Source organism: Emydura macquarii, unplaced genomic scaffold, assembly GCF_026122565.2.
Source record: "Emydura macquarii macquarii isolate MOO-44397 ecotype Brisbane River unplaced genomic scaffold, CSIRO-AGI_Emac_v2 contig_1253, whole genome shotgun sequence".
NCBI classification, from domain to species: Eukaryota; Metazoa; Chordata; order Testudines; family Chelidae; genus Emydura; species Emydura macquarii.
The window spans coordinates 30,089,721-30,105,428 of record NW_027131390.1 but is presented as its reverse complement, the minus strand read 5'-3'; the positions used below and the strand labels follow the sequence as shown (position 1 = coordinate 30,105,428).

General features: G+C 37.1%; 1 protein-coding gene and 1 long non-coding RNA gene across 2 annotated transcripts in view; one reads left to right on the top strand and one right to left on the bottom strand.

Annotated features, from left to right (window-relative positions):
- Window positions 1-15,708, bottom strand: part of PCDH11X (protocadherin 11 X-linked) — an 887,832-nt gene that overhangs the window by 62,400 nt on the left and 809,724 nt on the right. The gene's annotated exons all lie outside the window — the stretch shown is intronic.
- LOC137153250 (uncharacterized) lies at window positions 2,040-6,192 on the top strand. Its single transcript, XR_010919744.1, has 3 exons — window positions 2,040-2,151; window positions 4,418-4,513; window positions 5,544-6,192. It is a non-coding gene; the product is annotated as an uncharacterized lncRNA (long non-coding RNA).

The following is a 15,708-nucleotide window of genomic DNA, read 5'->3' as shown; positions in this document are numbered from 1 at the left end:
AAAAATTATTTACATATGATTTTCCTTACCACTGAAAGAATCAGATCAAACCTTCTAAACAGATTTCCACCTGTGTTAGTGATGAAGGGGGAAATAGATGAAGAAAAAAATAGTCTCTACTTTGTCAGTGTAATACATTTTAAGATGTACCTCACAAACTGTTACAAAAACATCCTTAAAATACTGTGTATGTCAAAAATAGTTTGCATAAGCAATGGATGCAACTGCAAATATTGCTCATCAAATTAAGACGACCTTTGGAAAAAGTGGTTCTTCAAGACCTGCACATGCTTCATGGGAAACATTGCAGTACGAAAAATTGATCCCACTGATTATTCCTCACTTGAAGTCTGATTGTAAAGTCTCCTTCAGATCTCAGTACACAAGTGCATCTGCCATTGACATCAATGGGAACTGTACTCACATATCAGAGATCTGAATTTGGTCCATTATCCTCCATCTGTGACACTACAGTTGTTGCCGTTGAAAAATGTTTATGATGTTAGAGAGAGGGGGGGTTTATTACTACAAACACTAAGCTGCAGAACTTCATGAACTCTTCACAAAGTAAGTTATTATTTAAATCAATATAGTCTATGTAATTATTTTTAAAATAGGAAATAACCAAAATAGCAAGTATTGTGCCTTGTTTCTACATTTTTTTTTTCAGTTTTCTATGTGGTAAGAGTAGTTTGTTAAGAAAACAGACTAAGAGATGAATTTATTATAATGAGTGAGTAGCTATACTGAGAAATAAAAATAAAGAAAATCCTATTTTGTTGTTGGGGTGTGTGTGGGGGGAAAGGGGGTGGGAAGAGATATATGCCTCTAAAAGATACTGTTTAGTACCAGACATCCAAGCTATATGACCATCTATAAAATACATAATTAAATCAAATACTTCTGGTACAGATCATACGAACAATTAACCTGTAAATCACAACATTTATATATTCCATTGTTGTTTGCAGGTATATTGTAGCTGGGTTGGTCTCAGAGAAACAAGGCGCGTGAGATTAATACTTTTTATTGGACCAACTCTATTGCTGGAAGAGACAAGATTTTGAGCTTCACAGAGCTCTTCTTCAGGTTTGGAAGAGGTAAGGAGAGTGTCACAGCAAGGCGGGACAGATTGCTAAGTATAAAGGGTTAACACACATTGCAAGAAACTACTTAAAATGAAGTGGGCAAGTAACACCTCTGCAGTCATACACAAAGGAGATTTAGTAGGTTACAAATTGATGTAAAGAGCCATAAAACCAGTGTCTCCATTGATAAGAGCTAGCAGAATTATGATTTTAAGTTCCCAGGCTGGTCTTTGGAAGGTGTTAAGCAGGTTTCCTTTGAGGACGAGGACTGATTTATCAGATATTGAGTTATCCCTTTGTGAAATGTGTTCGCCTATGGGTGATAGGGTTTTTCTCCAGACTTGAGAAAGCACTTTGGGAAGCGCTAAAGTTTGTATCTTCCACCAATACAAAGCTGGTCCAATAAAAGATATTACTTTATCTGCCTTGTCTCTATATTAATATAAACATTTGGAGTTCATTCAGAATGAATTTTGAAAATAAAAAATGATGCACGTTTTTATGCACCTGCCAAGATTTGAAACCCATCTTAACCTAGATTTGGGCACCTAAGCTGGTGATGTAGTCTCTTTAAAAAGTTAGAGGTTTTTACACAAAAATTAAAGAAAGGCTTTTTGAGTAAGGGTCAGTGCTCCTAAGAGCACTTGTTGCCTTGTTTCAAAATTACTGGGAGAGTGGGGGAGAAAGGAGAGTGCCTGTGTGAACAACTTTACATGAAGGTATCATCATCAGGGATTCAATGGTCTGCTCCTGAATTTTCAGTATCTGACTCAATACATGTGAACTGCCAAGCTCGCTTTAGAGGCCCAGTTCAAAACATGTTCCACAATAGTCCCCTTCAATTACCAAACAGATCTGAATACACTAACCATTAAATACAGAGCATGAGAATTTTCCCCCCAAAGAATCGCCAGGTTTCTTTTTTATATACAGTATTTTATTTTCTCTTCTAGGATCTATGTTCAGATGTCACCAAGTCCCTGCTACAGCATATGCTTGGAGAACTGGAATTGTAGAATCTCCAGCTCCTGTTTTCTGTTGCCGATTCCTGGAATCACTAACAGTAAGTTTGGCGGAAAGAGAGACAGAGGTCTCAAGTTTAACATTTTCCCTGCTTCTAACCAAGGACGAAAAACTTGTATGGTCATCCAGCCCTAGTAAGTGGACCAAGAACAGGAGAATTCCATTGGATACACATGGAGAAAGAAATCCTTCAATGTGTGACAGAGCGGGAACAGAACCTCACCATCATACTGCTCTAGCCAAAACACTCTATGGCCCTACCCATGCTCCTCCAGGGTGGGAGAAAGGAAAGATCAGAAGACTCACGGAGGGTGGAACATCTGGCCTTACCTCTGCTTAGCTCCTACTCCTTACCGAGCTGAATAAGTTCCTGGTGAATAGATCCATCAACAGCTATTAGCTGGGCAGGGATGCAACACCATGATCTGTGTGTCCCTAGCCTTTGATTGCCAGAAGCTGGGAGTGAACGATAGGGGATAGATCACTTGAGGACTACCTGTTCTGTTCATTCCCTCTGAAGCACCTGGCATTCGCCAATGCTGGAAGACAGGACACTGGGCTAGATGGACCATTGGTCTCACCCAGTATGGCCATTCTTATGGATTCCATGCCACACAGAGGTTTCAACACTCCTTTCATGGCATTCCTGAATCCTGCTCTGAATTCCTGCAGAAGGCCCCCTACATGCATGTGAAAAGGGGATTTCTTTCCAGATCTCCTGATGTATCTCTAAAGAGCACAAAGACCACATACTTATGTGTACCTGAGATTTGACCCAACATTAGGCTAGAGATTTGAGAATTAAAAAAATATTAAATTAACCATTCATTCTGCCTTGAGATTGTTTGGCTGCAATAACTTACTACTTACTAATCATTGCCTTTGGTTGTTTTGGAACATCAGTCAGAGGCTGGAATAGGGGTGGTCTCAAAACAGTTCCAACTGTCACCTTGTTTCTAAACCTCTATGAACTTGAAAGCAATTTCCACAAGATTGTTTTCCCTTACAAGTTAAATCCTTTTCTCCTCCTCCTGTTCCACTTCTGTTAACAAAAAGCAGCTCATAAATCAAACTCTAATCATGCTGCAAATCCCAATTTTATTTCTTTAGCTCCCCAAGGGGTCAAAACATTTTGCAGAAATCTTTTACTTTCTAAACTCCCCCACTTCAGAACTTCTGTTTGCTGCCTACTTTCTCTCCAAATAAAATTACTTTCATTTAGGATTATCATTCTCCTTCCCTTTCATGCACATACACATGCTTCTTCAGCCTCCTGTGATTGAAAATATTTAAAGCTCTACAATTTAATTGGAAGAAACATGATGTGAGGGATTAGCAACCCCTCAATTCAATATGCAGAATTATGTTTACATAGCCAAGAAGAGATTAATCTACTATTTCTCTAACTTTGCCTCAGTTTTCAAATCACAAAAATTGAACACCCAGCCAGTATTCTGGGCACTCTATGGAGAAAACATGCCTGACACATAAAACAGTATCAATAGCCATAAAGACTGTTAACAATGATTATGCTGAATTTACCTATTAAACTTCTATACTATACATATATTATCTTGCTTGAATCTTCTTCCCCATCAGACAGATTTCATGTTTAAATCAAGGTCCTGATCTAAAGCATGTGGAAGTCAGTTGATGTCAATGGACTTTGGATCAAGTCCTGGATAAATTTTCACAATAAGAAACCATGATTGTGTTGTTTTTAACCTCTCATTAATATTGCTAATGTATTTGTAACATATATATTTGGTCCAACTGCTCTTCCGGCAGATGGCAAAACACTGGTTTGGTCAGAAAATATTTTGCTTTAAATTTGGAATGGATCAAGCATAATTAACTGTACAAATGAGATAATAAATGTTATTTATTCCACTTTGTCTGCACATTGCAATTTTTAAAAATGCAAGACAGTTTAAAATCGGATATTTGTGGAGTCACTAAGTCCCTTTAAGGCTAATTTATGGTCAGGACAATGGCAAGAATGAATAAAAATCAGTCTTAGAATAGTAGGATAAGGAGAAATGCAGCTAGGGCAAGCAAATGAAAGGAATGTTTCCTACAAGACTTCCTCCTGTGGTTCCCTAAATGATTAGTATTGTCTCTAAGGTGGTAAGATAAGGTTTCTATTGCAGGTTAGGGAATCACTTCCTATGAATGAATAGAATTATGCCTATGGCATTCAGTAAAATCAATGATGAAGGACATGAGAGCCCCACAGCAAAGACTTTTAAAATATATCTTGTTTGCTTCATCCTCTTACCTTTTCGTTTGCTTTTATTATTTGATAGGAAGAGCTCTCAGCTGCAAGGTGGGAATAGAAAACTTCAAACAATTAAACTTCACTGTTTCCGTCAGAGGCATGCTCAGACTTTCTTGCTGAAGATGTAGGTATCATTTCCTTTAAACCTATTTATTGCCTAACAAAAAGAGGAGATTTTGCATGGTCTGTGGCTTTCTGGAGTTTTTTAACTAAGGATATATTTCCCTGATTTTGAAAAATAGTTTCAGTATAATACATTCAAATGCACACCGAACAACTGCCAGAATAAAAGGCAAGTTCGTAATGTAAATATTAATAACAAGACACACAAAATAAAATTATACAGTCAGAATTTTCCTACAATGGAAATGCAAATAATTGTCATCTAACAGCAGGACCACCTGCGGCAAAATAAAAATCAATGGCATTTGTAATTTGTGGCAATATTTTATTTTAAACTACAAAACTCTTCTATGAGAAACAAGTCCCAGTCCAAACACTGGTGGCATGTGTACGCCTACAAGTATATCAAAGTATTTTTTATATCTGAGCTAATGCTTAAATTCACTAGGTACGACCAGATTCTTATCCAGGATTCAGGAAGAGATATGTCACATAACAACAGCAAATCAAGATTTTTTTTTTACTGATCTGAGGTGTCCACATATAGCTCAATTGTTCTACTGATATTTATAGGTAATGGGTGAGGGGTTTAGGGATTTTTGCTGGCTCACCTGTCTCCTTTACGAATTACAATAATTGTATTCTTTCAATGGTGAATTGAATTTAAATTAGTTACACAGATTATCATCATTGTTTCCACTATGTAAGTGTAATTTCCAGTAAGCTCCTTGGATCAGTGACCATGTCTTTATTTCCCTGTAAAACATCATGCACACATCTGGAACTAACTACAGGTGTTAAATAACAGAAATAATGTACACAAAAACCCCAATATAAGAAACCAGCTGTTATTTTTTCCCCTCCAAAACATCATTTTTTGGCATAAATCCTTGTAATCTGTTTGTGTTGGAAATTTCTAGATCTGGTTTAAACAGGAGTATTAGTTTGATTGGGTAAGTGAACTAAACCACTGAACCATAATTAGCCTCTTTAACCATTTTTCTTTCTATTTTGTGTCACTGTTCAAACAGATTTCCAACAGAGTAACTTCAACCGTGCCAATTAACAACAGAGTTCTTCTGAAGAACTGATCTCAACTCCACACTGAATGTTATGTGTTTAGTCACTTCCGGACATTTAAAACTGTATTTCTAAAATATTATTTATAGCACTAATGGAATTTTTGATAAAATTAATATGGTTGACTGTAACTTGCAAAATAACTGTCCACATTAACCAGTTGGCTAGTTTTACTGCAACTGAAAATGTTGCTGCATCTGGGCAGGCTACAATTCAAGGAGATGTATCTATCTATTCTTCCTGTGAGGAAGATTGCACAGTTCAGATGGAACTCAATGAACTGTGCAGATGGTATCACTCCATCACTTTCAAAAGTACAGGTAAGAGAATAGGGATTTGCATGAATGTGCTGATGCTTTGGAGAAATGGAGGACTACTTTAATGTGTCCTTCACACAGCAGATGGTACGTGAAATCTGTTTCACAGTTGATAAGCATTCTAAAGGCTTGTAAAGATTTGTTGCCCACTGTTCTAGCCTCAGAGCAGAGTTATGTGCTCAGGACAAAGGTATCAAAACTGTATGGTAACAGCACCCATGTTATAGAATAGTTAAAGCACGGGTTCTCAAACTATAGAAATACCTCAGTTTATGTTTAAATCATGGACTTGGACATGAACAAACCAGTTATATGTCCACCAAAGAATAAAACTGTGCTGATGTTCCTTTGACATACTGTCCCTTAAAGTTACTTTCACCAATAAGAGGAACTTTGGAAAAAATCCAGCTAGAAAAATCTATCTGTTCTACCTTCAATAAGATGAAAGATCTTTCCTTTTCTAAAGCCATCACCACCACAGTTGGCAGTACTGACAGACTCCCCAGGAAGGCCCAGGATTGAATGACGTGGAGATTGAAGAACCCTCTCCACCACACAAGTGGTCCATCCAAATCATGTTTGAGGCACAGTGATAAGGTGTCATGGGGACTGTCTGTGATGAATATTCACTGTTGTTAATGACGTTTGCTACATATCCCCAAGTATCATGCGAAATAGTTATTCTCCAACAAACATCAAATACCAGGTATGAACATAATTTTACCTTTGTAAAGTGTCTTTCATGTCAAATTATACAGTGCTAGTGAAATGAAGCCACCCAAGAATAAGGTGTGGCAGTGAAAAGGAAAACCAGGACAGGGCATTCCACCCAAGAAGGAAACCAACTCTTACATACAGTGCCATAAGAGCTGTGGTGTCCACTCTCAACAGAAAGAATTTTGGTTTTAAAGTCTCATCTGAAGGACAAACCAACAGCAAACTACAGAGAACTCAGCTTATCTACCAGAGAAGTGTGAAGGCTCATTTAATCATTTCAGGATTCAAATCTGAGATTGCAGTAAGTGTAAGTGTTGCAAACATGATGTTAAAAGCACACAGAAAATCCACTAGAGTTTAATACAATCAGGATTTGCACCCACAATTTTTCAGTTTTACTTTTAACCTCCTCCTTTATCTTCACTGACAAAAACATAGAAATTGACATAATGGAGAGAGCTATTTGTCCGTCTTGTCTAGTACCCTATCTCTGACAGTGGCCTAGAAAATGACAGAACATACACCAAAGCTAAGGATGCCCAGTGACCCCAGGAGTATTCAACAAATACCTATTTTGAGAAATCTTTGCAAACAGTAACCTATGATTCAAAAGATCAAAAGTCCCCATTCATTCATCTCTTCTCTAATCTTAGAATCACAATCTTTTCAATCTCTCCTCTAAGAACGTCTTGCCATACTGCTAATCATTTTTGTGACCCATCTCTGGATTGCCTATTATTTCTGTTATTTCTGTTTTGAGATAGGGTGAACTACTGAACACAACATCCAGGTGAGAGTATAGCAATGATTTATATAAAGGCGTTATGATTTGTTTAGTATTATTTTCTTTTTTATTACTCATGTATGTTCATGTTTTGCTTTCATTTTTAACTAGTGCTGCAGACTGTCCCAAGGTTTTCAGTGAACTGTATAAACTGATATTTGGTTATTTTCCTGAATGGTTTACAAATCATTTGGTACCCAGGTAATTGTATGAGTAGTCAAATTATTCTTTCAAATGTGCATTACCTTGCATTTATCACCACTAAATTTATTATTTTTTAAGAGCAAGTCTACCATTTTGCTGCATATTAACCTAGGTTTGATAGTCCTCTGAAGTTCCTCATTTTTCTCTAGTCTTGACTAACCTACATAAGTGTGTGTCATCTGCACATTTCACCACCTGCTTTTATATTATTAACAAATATATTAAACACAGACCATAAAACAAAAAATTGGAGCATCCCATTCTTTCGCCAAGTTGAAAATTGTCCATATATATTGCTGCTCTCTATTTTCTGTCTGTTAGTCGGTTTCTAATCCCAGACAATACCTTACCTTGCACTACATGGCCACTTATTTTCTTTATTAGTCTCTTGTCTGCGACTTTGTCAAAAGCTTTTGAGGGACCAAATGAATGTCAGCTGGTTGTAGTTTATCCACTATTTCGTTAATACGCTCAAGGAATACTAACAAATCCGAGAAGCATGATTTTCCTTTACAGAGGTTGAGATGGTTTGTACCTATATATCATCTTTATCTATGTTTTATAATTATTTCAACTAGTTTTCATGGTACTGAAGTAAAGTTCACTGGCCTGTAATTTCCCAGGACCACTCCTGGCACTTTTTTAAAAGATAGATACAATATTTGCTAGTGAGTATCTATGCTGAAGCACTACAGTGCTGCAGCCATGCTGCTGTAGCATTTGAAGTGTACACATACTCTTAGATGACTACTGTCTAGTTCCGAGGACTCATTACTCTTTAATTTATCAATTTGTTCCAGCATCACAATTGCCACTTCCATTTCTAACAGCACCTTGTTTTTATTACCCATCGTGATGATGGATGCAAATAAACCATTTAGCTTCTCAGCAATGTCCTTATCTTTCTCAATTGCTCCCTTGAGTCCCTACCTGGCTGGCAGATCCACTGATTCTTTTGGGGTTTCGGTTTCTGCTATACCCAGTACTAGAAGTATTTCTCTTTTAAAAAAAGTTTCTGGCTAATTGCTCTACAAATTCCATCTCTGCTTTACTATTTCATACTACTTTTTACTGGCTTTAATGGGGTTAGATTTCCATTTTCAGAAAATGTCTGGGAAAAAACCTCTCAGACTTTGAACTCTATAAACATAAACTGCTTCCAAACTCTTTGAACAAACCTCTATAGGTGAAGCACACACAGATCTCTGGACCTTAATCATTAAACCCCCCATGGAAGCAAATGTAAACACAATACACAAAACAAAATACCAATAAAGTATAAAGTATTTTTGGAGTAGGAATCTTTGTTCCAATTCATAACTTGAACCTTCCATGCAGAACAGTTCTGTCAGGAATGAGAGCCTACAGCTGTGCCTGCCCAGTTGTGAGAGAGCCAATGAATGCACCTGGGCCATAGTAAAACCATTTGATTGGGTAAGGTAGTCTTAAGACGAGCAGCTGCACAGGATCAGTGGCTGCTCAATGCACAGACCTGCAGATTCTCTGCTTACCTCACTCAAAGCCCTGCACTCAGCCTCACTCCTGTCTAGACCATGCCCTGCATCCAGCCCTGCTCCTGCTTTCCCTGACTCCAGGTAACCCGGTTCTGACCCTTGGCTCTGATTCCTGCTCTCACCATTTAACTTGATTCCTGTTCTGACCTAGTTTCCTGGCAGACTATCACAGACTCATAACAAGAGTTCTAAAGACAGTACATACGTTTTATAATCTCTCTTAGTGTATATATTTGATTTCACTATCCTGGCTGCCCAAACCTCACTAAAACACACTCTTGAGAAGTGAGGTTTTATACAACTCATATATCATCCTGGAGCTAATGAAAAATTCAGCAAATGGCAGCTGACCAGACTGTTGTCATATGGGAGATTCAGGGGAAAGACAAGGCCACAGTTGATTTTACTGATGCCTAAGTGTGATGTCTTCTGATTTATAGAATATTCTCAACCAGCTACCTTTGAGCAAACTGGAAGTGAATTATAACTACTTATAATGGACTCCCTATTACAAGTTACAGTTGTTGTCAATTACGGGCCTTCTGGCTTATACCTTGTAAATATTTCAGAAAATTCTAATTCTACATCAGGTCCCTAAAATGTTATCTGCAGTTTAACTACTATATGTGCAAAATAACTGATAACTACCCGTGTTAATCTACATTTCATTTTTGTGCTTCAGTTAAATGGAGAGAAATTTCATGCTTGAATAATAAGAGAATAACAGTAGGACTATACTACTTACCATCTGACCAGGATGACTGGTTCTTGGAGCAGCTAGTCCTGGAACCCAAAAGGGGAGAGAGAATTTTTTATTTAGTTCTAAGTGGGGCAGAGGACCTGCTCCAAGAGGTGAATATAGCTGAACCACCCAGTAATAGTCACCATAATGCAATTAAATGTATCATCCTTGGGGAGGAGGAAATACCATTGAAGCCCACCACTCTAGCATTTAGCTTCAGAAAGGGGAACTACACAAAAATGAGAAAGCTGGTTAAACAGAAGTGAAAAGGAACAGTCACAGGAGTGAAATGCCTGCAAGCTGCATGGAAACTTTTTAAAAAACACAAATCAAATGTACACCCCAAATGAAAAAGTATAATAAGAGGACCAAAAAATATGCCACCATGGCTTAACAACAGAATAAAAGCAGCATTAGAAGCAAAAAGACATCCTTTAAAAACTGGAAGTCAAATCCTACTGAAGAAAATAGAAAGGAGCATAAACACTGGCAAGCCAAGTGTAAAAGTATAATAAGGTAGGACAAAAATAAATTTGTATTGCAAATAACAAAAGACTCAAAAACAAACACCAATTTTCTTTTTAAGTACATCAAAAGCAGAAAGCCTGCCAAACAATCAGTTGGGCCACTGGATGATCAAAGTGTTAAACAGAGTATGAAAGGAAGAAAAGGCTATTGCAGAGAAGCTAGATGAATTCTTTGAATCAGCCTTCACAGCAGAGGATCTGAAGGAGATTCCCACACCTAAGCCACTTTTTTTAGATGACAAATCTGAAGAACTGTCCCAGACTGAGGTGACAAACAAGGAGGTTTGGAACAAATTGGTACATTAAATAGTAATAAGTCACCAAGACCAGATAGTATTCACCCAAGAGTTCTGAAGAAACCTAATATAAAATTGCAGAAGTATGAACTATGGTATGTAACCTATCACTTGAATCATCTTCTATACCAGATGACTGGAGGATACCTAAGGTGACCTCAATTTAAAAAAAAAAAAAAAAAAAAAAAGGCTCCAGAGGTGATCCTGGCAATTACAGGCCAGTAAGCCTAACTTCAGTACCAGGCAAATTGGTTGAAACTACGGCAAAGAACAGATTTATCAGATACATAGATGAACACGATATGTTGGGGAAGAGTCAACGTTGGTTTTTTAAAGGGAAATTATGCCTCACCAATTAACTAGAATTCTTTGAGGGTTTAACAAACATGTGAACAAGAGCGATCCAGTGGATATAGTGTACCTAGACTTTCAGAAAGCCTATGACAAGGTCCCTTACCAAAAGTTCTTAAGCAAAGTAAGCAGTCATGGGATAAGAAGGAAGATCCTCTCATGCATCTGTAACTGGTCAAAAGATAGGAAAAGGGTATAAATAAATGGTCAGCTTTCAGAACGAAGAAAGGTAAATACCAGGATCACCCCAGGTTCAGTACTCAGACCAGTGCTGTTCAACATATCCATAAATGACCTAGAAAAAAGGGTAAATGGTGAGCTGGCAAATTTTGCAGATGATACAAAACTACTCAAGATAGTTAAGTCCAAAGCACACTGTGAAGAGTTACAAAGGGATCTCACTAAACTGCGTGATTGGACAACAACATGGCAGATGAAAGTCAATGTTGATAAATGCAAAGTAATGTATATTGGAAAACATAATCCCAACTATACATACAAAATGATGTGTCTAAATTACTTGTTACCACTCAAGAAAGAGATCTTGGAGTCATTGTGGATAGTTCTCTGAAAACAACCAGTCAATGTGCATCAAAAAACACTAACAGAATGGTTAGGAGCCATTAGGAAAGGAATAGATAAGAAGACAGAAAATATCAGAATGGTACTATATAAATCCATGGTACACCCATATCATGAATAATGCATGCAGTTCTGGTCACCCCATCTCAAAAGAGATATATTAGAAATGGAAAAGGTACAGAAAAGGGCAACAAAAATGATTAAGGGCATGGGACAGCTTCCATAGGAGATAGATTAAAAAGACTAGGAATGTTCAGCTTGAAAAAAAGATGACTAAAAGGAGATATGACAAGGTCTATAAAATCATGAATGGTGTGGAGAAAGAAAATAAGGAAGTGTTATTTACCCCTTCTCATAACATAAGAACCAGGGTTCACCCAGGGAAATCAATAGGCAGCAGGTTTAATACAAACATAAGGAAGTACTTCACGCAATGCACAATCAACTTGTAGAACTCATTGCCTGAGGATGATGTGAAGTCAAAAGTATAATTAGGTTAAAAAAAGGATTAGATAAATTCATGCAGGATAGATTCATCAATGGCTATTTGTCAAAATGGTCAGGGCGTAACGCCATGCTTTGGGTGTCCATAAGCCTCTGACTGCCAGATGCTGGGACTGAATGATAGGGGATGGATCGTTTGATAATTGTCCTGTTCTGTTCATTCCTTCTGAAGCATCTGGCATTGGCCATTGTCAGAAGATTGGATACTGAGCCAGATGGACCATTGGTCTGATCCAGTACAGCCATTCTTATGTTCTTATTTAGACAGTTGAGCCTAAACCAATTCTCAACCAATTATGTTATTTGTTTGTATATATACACTCGCATTATAGTTCTACTGAGAAAAATAACACTTATGAAAAGACTGTGTATTTTATCTGATACACATATTGCAATTATGTGTTCAGCGGCTGCTTTCTAAATACAGACCATTTAATCCCCACAAGGTATTTCCATGTATATTAATGTGTTTCCTGCACTTTTAGCCAAACCATCAGGCAAAGAAGGTAGGGAATAATTAATTTTCCTGGTTCTTAAAGGAGCATGATACTGAATATTGGTAACAGTTTGCCTCTAGTGAGAGCACTGCAGTCCCAGACGGTAATATCCAGAAGACTGTGATCACCTCCAAGGCATGCTCATTCATCCTAATTTTTACTGACATAGAGAAAGAGACGCCTAAGTAGAACCCATTTTGTTGGCTTCACTTTTGTTAGTGACTCCTTTTTGCCCAACCTTGTGGTCTCTTGTTTTCCTTGAAAAAAGATGGTGGCAAATTCCTGTCTCCCAGCTTTTATCTTGTGAGCTTTTCTAAGAACTATATTTCAGAAATCAGATTTGTCATGCCAGGGCTTGTAGCTGATTTCCCCATATGCATAGTTTTGTTTGTTTGTTTTTCTCCTACTCTAAAATACGTAGCACAATTTCCATCCCATCATTTTGGCTAAGAAGCAAATCTGACAATTTATTACAGCCCTCCTGTGCCACATAATGGTCCAACTGATGGAATGTGACAGAGCAGCTTAACTTCAAGAGCCAGTGCTTCTTCCTATAACTGCTGTCACTTTTGCTTTTCTCAGCTTCACCTTGGTAAACGATTTTCTTGCTGCTGTTTTAATTTTGATATGTCTTGTTACTGCAGGAGACTGCCAAGAAAGTGAATAAAAATAGGTAGGTGTAAAAAAAATATTTGTAAAAGGTACATCATTTTCTGTCTAATATAATCACAGGGACAGAGTAGTGCAGAGAAACACACTATGCATATGAATGAATGGCTAGGATGTTAACTTGACAAAGTGCCTTACCTTCAAGACTAAGGTAATCCTTTACATGAAAATATACTGCTTTAAATAAATGATATCTTCCTTGGTGTGAAGCAATTAGGCCAAATACGATGCAAAAAGTTTTCAAAAGTTTTCTGCAACTCTAGGGCATTCCAGGTAGTTTTCTACTCCTAGTCACTTATCATCAATTAGTTTGTAAAATTCATATACAGAACTTAGATTGGCAGGTAAATTCTCATTCCAGAGAACTGTTTGTTATTTTAGTCAGATAAGTTTGCCTTTCTCTCTCACACTACCATTTTTTCAGGCCTGATTTCATACCAGTATTACAAAATATCAATACAATATAATGCGCTAAAGAGACTGTAAATGTATCTTTAGAGGGTTCTACTAACAGTAACAAATCAAATAGAGAAAGGAACAATGCTACACAAATAAATGACTCATCGGAACACACAGCCCCAGGTGACTTGAAATCATTGTTTCAAATGAAGGAGATTCTTTTTCTCCAGAGGAATTTCATAGTTATTTTTAAACAAACTGCTTCAGACTCAGAGGGCCAGGTAATTGATTTTTGAGACTGGACACGTCTTAGAATCCTGTATATATGGAAAAAGATGACAAACTATCTTACTAAAATGAGTGCCATTGACAATGAGGTACAAAAATGTCTATGAAATAAGTAAAACTCCAGAAAGTTTTAAAACTTACCTTCTAAATGTATTATATACACACAAAAGTACATTTTGAAAAGCCTTCAGATTCTTTTTTCTGTGTATCAATTTTTTAAAAACTAAACTAAACACTTTCTCCTTCAAGGAACTTCATTGACTTCAGATAGAGATACACCACAGATGGATGTGCCTCTTTATATGCTTCTCCCATGCACTTGATAATAAACAGCAGCTACAATATTTTTCTCCAGTGAAAATACTCCCACTTAAGATATTCATTTCCATCTTTAAAACAAACCACTGAGAACCATACAGTTAATACAATTAATCTTTTCTAAGGCAACAGCACATGTGTACATTAAAATAATAATAGATTATTATTATTTATCTGCATTAGAATAGCACTAAGGGATGCCAGTCATGTATCATGGCCTAATTGTGCTGGGAGCTGTACAAACATGTAACAAAAAAGAAGGTTCCTACTCCAAGAGTTTATGCTTGTATACCTATATAGCAGCTTCCATCCAAAGGTTTTCAACAAGCTTTACTAATTTAAAATATTTATCTTGACAAGACCCAGTGAAGTAGGTATGATCCTTATCTTACACATGAGAGAACTGATGCTTGCTCCTCATTTGTGTTGAATACCAGTTGCACCCACAGACTCCAATTGGAATTGGCCTCCAATTTCTCAATTTGATCCCAAAATTGAGGCACCCAAAATCACTGGCCACCTGCAAAAATTTGGGGGCTGACTGACCTCTGCAAGGTCATGCAGGAAGTCTCCGAAAGAAATGAAAATAGAATGGAGATCTCCTGACTGAGTTCTCTGCCTTTATGCTCAAAAGCTTTCCTATTATCACTTGGCACTGAAAAATAGAAAATTAAGCATGAATACAAAAGGAAATAATTCTGCAATGAAACAGGAATCTTCACACAGCATCAAAATAACCCACGCCTTTGTGTTCTATACTCTCAAATCATACACTTCAGTAGCCATAATTAAATTATTTTTGATGCCCCCAATGGGTAAATGGTTTTGAAGGGTTCTCCGGCCTACATCAATTTCCACATAACTATGAAAGAAGCAGCAAGAACACCTACAGATGAGTGCACTCAAGCGGATGGGAGAGGTTTTCTTTTTAGAATTTTATATTTCTTTCTGTAGATTCTTTCCTGGTTGTAAGCCTTTTTGAACTCAAATTTCTTTCATGGACAAAATGCATTAAAATAGGAAATGTTTCCACTGTAAAATAAAATGACAATGTGATTGCATTTTAGGGATAATTCTTGTTCCCTGCCTAAGGAGTATTTTTGGTTGACTACTATACTAAACAAAGCAGAACAGATGGATAACAAGTAAAAGAAGAAAACTGTTGCATTAGAAATGTGTTATAAGCAATTTGGGGCAGAGGCCATCTTTTTGTTATGTGTCTGCAGAGTGTCTACTGCAATTCACCTAATATTGTATTTTAGTAGAGTCTGCATTGTATTGCAAAAAGTCTGATAGCACCAGTATTGTCAAATGGAGTCAGTATTTCTATTGAATCTGAACCCCAAAACACTTTGGGGTGTATTAACTTAGGTGTACAAATTAAGAACCTGATCCTTCAAACCTCTT